Source organism: Dreissena polymorpha, chromosome 4 (genome assembly GCF_020536995.1).
Source record: "Dreissena polymorpha isolate Duluth1 chromosome 4, UMN_Dpol_1.0, whole genome shotgun sequence".
Classification (NCBI taxonomy): Eukaryota; Metazoa; Mollusca; class Bivalvia; order Myida; family Dreissenidae; genus Dreissena; species Dreissena polymorpha.
In genome coordinates, this window is record NC_068358.1 from 60191518 (window position 1) to 60204350 (window position 12833).

Below are 12833 nucleotides of genomic sequence, written 5' to 3' on the forward strand. Positions count from 1 at the left end.
GCAAGGCAGTATAAGTCCTCCATATACCCAACCAAGCTACAAAATCGGATGAAATCCCTCCATGAAGGCAGTGGTGCTTGTCAATTAGTTGGGGACTAAGTATGTACGTTAGCTAAGGTTACAATATACTGACCAAAGCCTTGTTACTTCCTTTGAAATTGGTTCCGTTAAAGTATCGCTATACTATTTATCAGTTGTTGTATTTATAATTTTGATTAGTCAATTATAATATACGCTGTAATATTACACAGTTATTGGCTAGTAAAGTATATTACATTACATTATTCGATATCAACTTTACTTATGGAGTTCCATTAAAATGTTTTATTAAACTTGATACAATTTTGGCTCTTTATATTAGTGTTATTTACAGCTAACTCTAGCCGCATCAAAACAAATTATCATTAAAACAAACATAAAGGAATTAAAGATAAAGGCAATGATTCAAAACTAAAGGTTCAACGTATTTCATAATACAACAATCATTAAAAAGGCAAATGCAATCTGACATCTACAGAGACGCACAAAAGCCGTTTAAAAGAACTTAAACATATAAACCAAATATCAATTGATATTCTTTTAAATGTAAAAAATAACAAAAGCAGTTGCATGGCGATTTTAGAACAAAGGCATATTAAGTAAATTATTAATACAATATCGGTGCATTATTTGTCTCGATATTCTCTAGGGCAGCATTTGCATCTTGGTATCTCTGAAATACTTTCTCAACTAAATACACTGAGACCAAGATATAATTCCCATGGTTCAAAAATGTAAAACAAATCGAAGTACAGTCTGGCCATTAAGAATTATATAGGCATAAATAAATAAACAACTAATTGATAAGGCAATACATATTTATTTTAAATATTGTATTTCTGATATAAATGCCCACATTTGCACGCAATTACTTCAATACAAATAATCTCGAATTAAAACATAATAGAGAAATACTCATCACACCTAATACTCGATGACTTGGAACATACAGTACATCATCATTACCAATTTGATACGATTACACACTTCACAAATGTTAGTACAATGTATACCGCAAGAAACTATTTGTTTTTCATTCAAAAACTTCAGCTGTCATTCACGGCATGTATCAATATTCAATTAGCTTTAATGCGATTCCAATACATTTGAGGACACTCTGTGTTTGACAAATAAGCGTCTAGTCTCAATAGATGAAAAATAACTCCAATCATTTGCAAATAATCACCAAAATTGACATTTATATGTTATAATTAACAGGGAATTGTAATTTACGAATTTAGGAATATATATTTTCTAAAATATTACCATTATTAGTCTCGATATTATTTTATGTTTTCTAAAGAACTGGTAAAAAAATATAAAGAAATCTGGAAAAAAAATATAACTAAAATAGATTACAAATTTAAAAAAATCATTTAATATGTTAGGTATATATTGCACAAATTGATTATTTCTGATGTATATTATAAATAAAGATTGAAAGATTTTAACAAATCAGATTTTACATGTCCTCTTCAGAAACTGTTTTGTTTATCAGGTTCCAGTTGGTTAACGATATTTCCGTAACCCGTGATGGTAGAAAAGTTTTTTGGGGGCATAAAATCAACAAATACAACATTGTCAAAACAATTGTTTTCATGGAGCATTGAGAAAACACGGCTATAAAACGCCTGTGTGCAAATACTGAACAGTCATATTCTTGTGCATTGATCCAGATATTTTGAAGCCTGTGAAAATCATCAGAATGGTTGCCACCGCAGGTGAAGAAAAGTGTAACTTCTGATTGACATGTTTTCAAAATGAATCGTAAAAACAAACAGACGTTTTAACTTAACGCTACTGAGCATGTTTACTACCACAATTTTCTTCTTAGAACATTTTAACTGTGTGTAAAAGAAACGCAATCCATTTATTTGTCAAAAAAAGGAACCTTATCAATTATGTATACACCATTGCTATCATTTAGAAGGAAAAAAGCACAGTCACGATTTTCCACTGTAGTTACAGCCTATGAAAGCCAACAGCTGTTATCCAGGACACCTATCAAGATGGCATGCACGTGGCACATGTCATTTACAGAACAATACCATACAATTACTGATTCCTGATAGATCCTTTCATGCTCCATATCAAATTATTTTCACTTTGACAGAGGCATCCTGGGTTTCAATAAATCCAAGGACGGAAGGAAGGTCCTGTGTCTTCACTGATAAGTAAAAGATGTATTTTCTATTTGTCCAGAATGTCAATCAAAGTCATTCAACAACGTGCTGTCTCATACTAATAAGAAACATCCAGGGCTAGCACAGAAATAACCCTCTGTCAGCAAATCTGCCACATGTTTGTGACACAGCCTAACATTTTGTTTACTAAAATGCAAGTTAAGTGGTATAAATACACATTTCAGAGAACTGCTATTCTTAAGTATAACACTTAATGACACACGCAGGCAGATTGCTTCTTGTTGAAGAACACGTTTTGGTTATTTTAAATCACATCTTTTTATAGGTCATGCATATATTTTTAAGTATGAGTTTATAAAATAATAACTATTAAGAGGTATGCAAACACGTTTATTAAAACAAATAAGAAAAAAACATTTAAAATAAACGACAACAACCAATATCATGTTATGTTATTAAACCAGCAAAACAATTAAAATTGATGTTCGGTATAATGTTTTAAAGAGAATAGATTATTCAACCAAGCGAGGGGTAATACCACTCAAGCTGGCCGACTAAGTAGCCATTTTCGTGTATAATTCTGCGCGAAAGTAAATCGTGTTTACATTTCGTAATTGTCTACATCGATGCAAATGGCAAGTGTTGAATGACCAAGGAATTCTAAGCAGGGAAGTGTTTTACATCCGATAATATAAGGACTGCGAAATGAGCAGTGTTATACGACAGCGGATTATTTCAAAGTAACATTTCCCAGCACGTGTTTATTATTGTTCGAAGATCAAATAATTGTACGTTTAATGTAACTTATTCTTGAACTAATTGTCATTGAAATATGTTTCAATTAAGATTCTGCATCAGATGGAAAAGGTGGCAAAGCAATGCTACATGAAATAAATGATGCATATATCAAACTGCTTGCATTAGAGTAATAATTGTTTTGTTAACTTGCAAATCAAAACAAGTTTACTGCATTCCATTTAAACTGCGATTGATGGCATACAATTTAGTAACTTCAGTATGCACTGCAAATTATTATTTTGTATTTTCTTATATGTAACTATTTCCAATGTATTTCATGATTGTATACATGTTAAATTTCTGCTAATGGTCCCAATTGATGCAGCAATCATTGCTCGTGTCAAGATTTGCATTATTGATAAGCACCACACAAGCTATGTGTTATGATAACAGTTATTGTTATGCTACTCTAAAAGTTTATCAGCTGTAACACATGAATCATGAATTGTTAAATGGAAATTTTATGGCACAAGAGGTTACCTGCCATTTACAACATTGTAAACACAACTTTTGGACACTGGTATGTAATATGAATGTTGACATTTCACTTGATGTTTGTCCAGATAAGTATAATAAGGATTTTAATGTTTTCTATGATAACCGTGTATATAAAATAGTTAAAGTAAGTCTATGTCAATTACAATATATTGTTGATTATGTATGAAGATCATAAATTTAAATCTGGCAATGATACTCGGTGATTGTTCTATAGATGAGAAACAAAAGTATCATTTATAATCTTAACTTCCCACTTAACAACACTGCTGTGTGCAGCAATACTATCAAAACATAAATGTTAAATCTAAATATATCAGGCAGATCATGTAAGAATGAAAAGATAAATGCTTGCATCATCAAAATTAGTGTGACCTTTCAATAACACATATGAACTTGTATCTATTAACAAATAGATAAATACAAAATTATTTTTCAATAACAAATTTAACACCCTTATAATTATCCTTGCATGGCATTGAACACATATCAACCATGGAACGCGTAAAAAGTCTTGTAACGGGTTTAAGGTCTTGTATCGGTGATGGTGCTCAGCAAATACAATCTTATTAGCACCTCTTTGATTTCCGCAACAAAATTTACTGATCGCAAACGCTATTGGTACCTAATTGGAGAGAAAGTTTTATGTTTCGTTTATCTCAATGATACTCTCACTGACTAATTTATTTTCAGCCCGTTGCCATGACAGCTTATCAATACTAACTTATTTTAGGGATGTCTCTTTTTTGTGACTACCAAATTACTAGCAACATAATGAGACAGGGGATTTGCGATTCCTAATTTCGCTGAAAATTTAAGACTCCGATGTCACCCTAGAATTCGTCCACTGTCCATTGGACTATCTTATTCAGCTGAATGAGTTAATGTGTCTATATTACTAACCATTACACCACATGGTCCAATGTGGATACTACTCTCTAAGATTTCCCCAAATACATTTTAGGCTTTCAGGAAATGTATGTGCTTGAGGTTGTTCTATGCTTTAGATAAGAAATACGGATGTATGTTATACAAGGAAACAAGTGGGAACAGAATAACACAATATAAGATACATTCGATTCTAAACATTATTTATACACGTTAATCATACAGTTGTATGATATAGATACAATTTAATTCTTAAAACAACACAAAAACTATTTCCTCTCCCCTCCTACAGATGCCTAATTTAAATCCCACCAGGGAAGCATTCACTTAAACATTCATGTCCCCGCGGAACGTCACATTGGAAGAGTCATGTCATGACTGAGAAGATATTGAACCTAATACAACCGTTCACCATGCTCAGACACTGGATGAGTATCAGTTAAAACTATACAACTTGTGATGGGACATTAAGGGTGACAGGTCATTTTCACTGGAAAATTTATATTCCTTTTCTGTAAATAAATATGTCTAAACGGGGTTATCCATCTGGGAATAAAACTATACATGCTTAACTAATCACATAGTCTGAGTCAGGTGTGTCGTAGTTTTAATATGGTCATAAAAAACCTACGAATGTCAATGGCACAGATTAAAATCATGTTCTATTCGCAAAAATATTAAGAAGCCTATTTGCGACTCGTCTATAACAATAAACAAGAAGAATTTAAGGACGCCGCGCATGAAATTTCTCGCAATTATAATCAAGTATAAACATCATATTACAGATATGTTGGTCATTAAAATGTTAAGATGCATCAGAAGAGCTTAAGTTTAAAACACACACGCTTTTTTATTTTGCAGCTAACTGAAAAGCATATTAACATAACAGAATTTTTTAGCTTTATTCCAAGCAACAACAATTATAATACGAAACGTAGCAAACTATGTTAAGCATGGACATGTAAAAATGCTTTACTAAGCACAATATTTGATGTAAATATGGCATATGGTTAGAATTATACTACTTCTCTGGACAATGAAGCCAGCAGATTTTCAAATAAGCCTTGCTCTTGAAAAACGGGATTGGATCCATGTGCGTACAACGTCAATCTAGGTTAGCCTGTGCAGTCAGAACAGGCTATCAGTGACAACACTTTCCGCCTTGACTGGGTTAACTTAAAATGAAAGCAGAACGTATCTCCATTAGTATCCTTTTTGAACTACACAGGCTAATCTGGGACGACACTTAACGCACATGCATTTACCCCTATTTTCATAGAGCGAGCCTCAAATCAGTAGAAGCAATAGGGTTGACTTCAGGCTGGCCATGGTAGGCTGGTATTCACTGTAAGGGAACTATCAATTATTTAACATGCAATTAACCAGTCGGAATGAGTGGACCTTATGCTGCAAATATTTGGAAACATACCTATAATGGTATGTCGGTATTTTATGCGAAATCAATTAAGATCTTTGATTAGTGTGACATTAACGCTACAGCACAGAACTTGCCCAACAATCAGTTGCAGAATCAAAAACAAATGTGAAAAATGATAAATAGAATTGAGATGATTACTTAGGTTGTAGTTATCTGAATTTATTATCATTTGAAAAAGTGTTTACAGACCAAACGTAATTTTTTCTATTGAAGAGTGGTTATTTGAACAGGACAAACATGTCACTGCATGACCAAATTATACATAATAATCCATTTAATTCATTTTTATCTGTTTTTCTTCTCATAGATAATAATAAAAAAATTATCAATCTTAAAGAAAATGTGTTCATACCTTCGTAATTGAATTTAAATGACATTAGTGCACAGTGCAAAAAAACTGACATACCTCAATTGAATATTGAAAAATGAACAGACGAAACGCTGCATTAAGACAGACGATGAATTATATCGCCAGATTACATGTATCATGAAACTAAACACATCTCATTCACCAACATCAGGGGAATATTCGTGCTTTTGTTCTCTTTATTCCCAGTACATTTCGCTAATTTAAATTCAACATCAATTGATGCAGACATTCATTTCAATGACAAAAAGTAGAAGGGAATTCAATTAAAATTTGAATACGATGTGCATGTCAATTTAAAAAGAGGATAAGATAATGTTTACAAATTCTGTATTTTAACGGAACATTTGATGAATGCGTACATGTTTTTATATTTTGACACTACAATTTAAGAAAATTGTTCATTTAAGGAAATTGTTTTGACTGTACAGGGCTTATTTTCCTACTTTAGCAATCGTCGTATAAAGGCCTCCTCCCCAAGTGATACGATCCTTGAATAGTATTTCTTTAAAAGCCTGCAATTTATTTTCCCCTAACGTCAAGTTCACCTTGGAAATTTTTGTCCCATTTATGATTTTATTTCGATATTTTAAACTAAAATGGACAGCCATGCCTTTTCCCCAAACAGGAAACTATGTTTTTATCTGGAAAGATTTGACAACTATTTCCTTCCATGTGTCTAACATTGACTTTGGATTTCATGTAAGCTGTCCCGGTTAATAAACCTCGTATTACCTAAGAAATTGTTAAAACACAGCATGTAATGAGTAAACAGGTGGCGGACGGAAGGACACATGGACGGACAATGACTCCATTCTAGAGCAAACGAAATTCCATAAAAGATAGGTCAATTTGTTATTATACATTTAGATATATCTTTAAATTCAATTAACTAAACTGTATTGTTTGTTTTAGACTCGTAACAAGGTGGCACAAATAGTATGTGTAATTAGCATTGTACTGATATATTAAGGTGGCAGCCGCCTTTTGTTTAGCGGATGTTTATATATACAAATAAATAAATAAAAATCATTCTCTCAAAAATCCCCCCTCCCAAAAAAACGTTCAATATTTATTTAACAAATACAAAAATTAATGCCAAATACATTTTTTTGCTAAACCATTACTCTTAAGGTTAATATGTTTGAGTTATGAGCTACACTGTCAAGTTATAATTTTCTGTTAGTGGTATATATAAATTAATATATTTCGTTTGACTTCTAATGAATGTCTGCCGATCACCTCCCCTCCCATCTTAGCAAAAATGTAAGAACACAGAGGCATTTATAAGAGAATAAACTGTTAATGCAATGCTTGGCAAAAATGCTGGACACTTTATTATGCCAATCTTTTTATGTAACATACATTATTTAACTTTTAAGTTAAAGTGTTAGTCTCATTAGTATTGTGTCATAAAGTTGAACAAGATTTGCTGTTCATGAAAATCAACAGAACATTGTTTAAAACAGATGAATGTGCTGTTCTCTCTCAGCAGTATTATGTATTTTAGCTACTAGAAAAACAGAGCATGCTCAATCATCCAAATGATATGTTAAGAAATTTCCTGATGGAAACTGCAATATCGTGATTGAAAATGGTAATTGCATAACACACAAGAACATTCTTTTGCTTTAAAACGGTGAGACCAACTACCCCACAAGTGACAGTTAACATTTGAGAAATGGCGATGCTGATTAGGAATTATTTCACGGTGTCAATTTCATACATGCCTCATGTGCATAAACCCCATCTGGCACCCTATTCTTGGCAAATGGAAGTTTGGTGTTCAATTTGGGGTCGTAATATTGTATGGCCCTTTTCTGAGACTTGTCTGGACAGCTATGAATAGCTAATTGCCAAAATAATAGTTTCGACACTAATAAAGGAATAAAAAAATATCTAAAGATCTGTTTTATCGTGAAATATTGCTTAACAATCAAATTCTTTCATTGTAAAATCCCCTCATGCAGTCAGACCCCTTCAATAAGAGGAATTCCACGGACTGGTTCTGATCATTTCACATTCCAGGGGACAAGGAACTTGATGAATTTGTGTCACAGTTCGATTAATTCCATTTCAGTCTGGATTGAGAGGATAAGGGGAAGAACAAAATATCCATACAGACACAAAGGAAACAAAAAGTAAACTGATGCACCAACTAAATGCAGAAACAAATCTGAATCTTGGTATAAAATGCAGAAATAAACCATAATTCTGCTGCATTTGCATGATAAAAGCAATCATTTAAAGCGTGCAGGATACACAATATATCAGCTAACTCATAGTTTCCTTATCTTGATCAATACACGTCAAATAAGACTGATATGTAAGTTTTTTCCAGACATATATTCAAGATATGCTTTTTGAGCAATATAAAATAGACCTGTTTTGAACTAAATATTTATAGGACAACCCCAAAAATCAATGACTCATTTTATTAAACGTACCAAATAAAAATGGTTGTGCATGCAAGTTTAGCAAGAGAATGCCGATAGTAAACTACACGCACCATATTAACACTTAACCCATGTGCTGCAACACCGTGAAAATGTGCAAGACATGTATACAAATCCATCAGAGAAATCATATGAATATTTAAGATATGTGGCGATCTGTTCCAATCATCTTAAATATTTTGTAAATGTTCAAGAAATTTGTCTGCAGGAAGCTCCGCTGTGGACACTAAGAAATTACCTATTGACAAAAGATAAGAAAATGGATGCTCCAAGTTTTCACAGGCAATAAATGCACAGCTTGTTTTACAAGCGTATGGTTAATACAATATGTGTACTTAGTTTTCTTGTTAATTTTATAAACTTGAAGACCAGAAAGATTGTTTTCGCTGAAAAAGTCATCTTCTCATTACAATAGTTGCAATAAATGATGTTGATTATTTGATAATTTAGCACAAACAGGAATAAACAACACACAAAGCTAAACACACATTATATTATGTTTGTAATTAAAATGGCAAAAGTATGTTAATATAAATAGTGGTACTGGTGGCAGTTAGTGTCAGGGTTGAAACAGTACTGGTATTATTTCCCATGGTTATATACTTACATTTTGATCACAGTTGCCCAGACTTGTTAATTCAGTTTGTTTTGTATATAGACTGCATGCGTTTCATTTAAAAGCTATGGCACAAACACACATGTGGATCTGCACACATATTAAGCGGCCAATTAAAGGCTGGTGTGCTCTTATTTCTATTCCACCTTTCATTGCATGCTCTGTATACAGCGCATTTGAACTGACATGACTTACGATGCTCAGCTGCCAGTAAACGTCTGAAATTTTTGTTCAACAAATTACAGCTCATTTCAGTTGAGTTTATTGGTAAAATATTTTGGGAATTATCTGTAAAGTAAGACATAAACGTAACTTGAAGTAAATCAGCCAGAATCTTGCATCATTGAAGGAAATGCAACGCTTCGGAACAGGCTGCATTTTAGATTTCCAGTTGATTTGCAATGCACAGACAATATGCCATAAACCCTGGAATCTGATTGGCCAAATCTAGACAAGACAATACAATTGAATTAATTATTACATTTTCTTGCATAGACCACACAATCTCTAATTTATCTATGGCAATTATTGGCTTTGTTGGATCCCTCATTTTTTTAAAGAAATTTTATTTCATCGGTTTCTTCTGAATTGTGTGAGAATGTCTACATCCAATAAAGGCTTCGTTGGATCTAGCGTGGATAATATGGTTTAGATATGATGTAGTCGTTTGTGTTAGAAATATATACTTGTATGTATGAATGGAAGTCTCATCAAACAAGAGAATCGCCGATGAATACACGTATTCTCCTTTTTTCTACCAGTAACTAATGTTGTGTCATCACTTCCATTAAGTATTTTGAATTAAAGACCGATACCTGTTATATATATTTACAAATTTGTTCATATGCAACATTTATTTGTGAATTTGCCGAGGGAAATAACTCTTGATTTCTTTAAAAAGTTAACTGATGTATTTTTACAAGGTTATCTATATAAAAACACGTAAATAATGGTTAAGGCATTGGACGAAATATTATACTAGTAACCAATTTCATTAAACGTGATAACAGTCATCAACCATATTAAAAAGAATACATACTTTTATGCTAATATATATTTTACGGACAATTACTCCAAATATCATCCCATCTAAAATCTTAAGTGACAGGTAAACCCAACACCTAGATTTTCACACAACGGCATATGCTTAATCATCATGATTTTTCACAGCCTATACACTTCGGCTAGTTATCATGACCCCAGACTCTCCTATGATTAAAAGATGTTGATTTATTAAACGGTAATCAAATATGCTTTTATAATCCATACGCTATGGAATGTGCATACAAAGCTGTAGTGTTGTTCTTACTCCCCTTACTTAGCGATGCAGACAAATATTAGCTTAATACAAATGAGCCTCACTCTTGGAAAACCGGACTTATTTTATGTGCTTAAGATGTCACAATAGATTAGCCGGTGCAGTCCGCACAGGCTATTTGGGAACAACACTTGCCGCTTTTACTGGGTTTTCGTTTAGAATTGACTCACTTTAAACTTAAAATGTCATAAAACCGGAAATTGTCGTCCCTAATATTCCTGTGACTATCCTAAAATATCCACAAAATGAACACCAGCATAAAAAATCTCAGAACGTACATGGCGTGTCTGGTAATATACAAATATAAAACATTGACAAATTGAAACTGACTAGGTGAATCCTTGTTTTAAAATATTTCTTAATTTTAGGTAAAGGAATAAGCAGCATAAATGTATGGAAAGTTTCCCAGTGAGCTTTTTCCAGAATACATAACCTTTTCTTTTGTTTTCGATACAAGTTAATATATAATTATTGTAACACTTGTCATATGAATTATAATGTTTTGAAGAGAAAGTCATATGTTGGATGAAAAAATGAACTTAAACTTTTCAATGCCAACTAAATATACGTACGCTTTGGGTTCTTCAAGTACAACTTATCTTGACAGGCAATTTAAGAATTTTGCTTATCATTCATCAAGGATTTTGGTCATGAATATATCAAAATGTGCACGAACATGCAACAATTTCTCGTTATAGAGGCTACACCCAGTAACAATCAGAAACGGATACCTTCAAGTCAACAAACAAAGGCGTTCACCACATAATAAATATGTTCTAAACCCCTGGCCTGACAAAAGCTGAAATAAAATACCTGAGAATTGCGAACTTGAAATGAATAATAGTTTTCAATTTTACTAAATGTGCAATAAATAAACGTAAACTATTAAAATAATTTTTTTACAAATAATTGTATGCAACAAAATCTGAAAAGAAATGGAAGTCATTGAACTTAAACCAGTTCACAGAAACCGAAGATGTTTTCATAATTTCGCAGCCATATTACTGAGGAGAGAGGGGTAATCATAACACTTCTATGACTTCCTGTAACATACACTGATTTATTTGCGATCTTTAATAGAGGCCGGCTATATCCAGAAAACTTGATACCATGTTTCCGATTTTGTAAAGCCGCAATAAAATACCATCATTATAACGGCAATTTAAGTTTGTAACTTAAGGATACTTGACGTGTCTTGGTAAGAATTTTCCTGGTACAATATGGTCCGGTTCAATATAAATTCCAAATTCAAAATAATATTACAATTCTTACAATTCCTTGTTGCTTTATTATTATTTTTTGCCTTCCTTTCCTTTTTTTATTTTACTTGTTTGTGTTTCTTCTGTCTTTTTTGGGGGGAAGGGGGGTGGGAAGGGGGGGGGGGCGGTGGGCCGGAGAGGTTTAGTAAAGAAGGAAAAGAAATATCAAGTTCTTACTTCTGGACTGTTTTTGGTTTTTGTAATCACTGGTTGTCAACATGCAAAATGGGTAAATACAAGTATCCTTCTGCCTATAGTTTCACCCATTCCTATAAATTCAGCCAACCCCAAATTTTTGAAATTATGAAATATTTCGATAAAACTTTTGGTATTTATCTTAATTTTGAAAATTCTATTACAAATGTGTTATTGTTTGTTTCAAAATGCGGTGTGTAGAAATACCGAAATACCCGTAATAACCAAAATCCCCCAAAATTCCTATTACTTTTAATTATTTATCAAAAAACTGCGGATATTAAGATAAAATATTGCAAAATACACTGAATTCACTTATGAAACATTGTTTTTTTCCAAGTTTGGTAGTGAAAAACTAAAATATAAACAGTATTATTGGGATAACGAGAATGAATTCATAGTGCAAAGCATGGTCAAGTACCGAATTCCCCACAATAAAGACCTGCAAGTGTAAAAAATCATCTAGGAGCTTTTTTTAAATATTAAAAAGCAGTGGTACAGACAAATATTTCAAAATGCAAATGTCAGATTTTGTTTTGAAGTAACACAATTTTGTAAAAATTAAGTAAAATTTGCTCTAAAAATTGTGTTAATGCCATTTTTTGCAAATATTCATTTTTGAATAGTATATTTGTGTTTAGTAGTCAATTAAAATATTAATTTAATGATTTATATCAATAAATACAAACATTAAGTGTATTACTATCAAAATGACTGAACAGATTGATAGGAAAGATACTAACAAATCAGGTTTGCTAGATTGCCATCATAGAATGTTACCAAGGAAATGTCTGATATGGAGATAATTTTGTCTTTATTT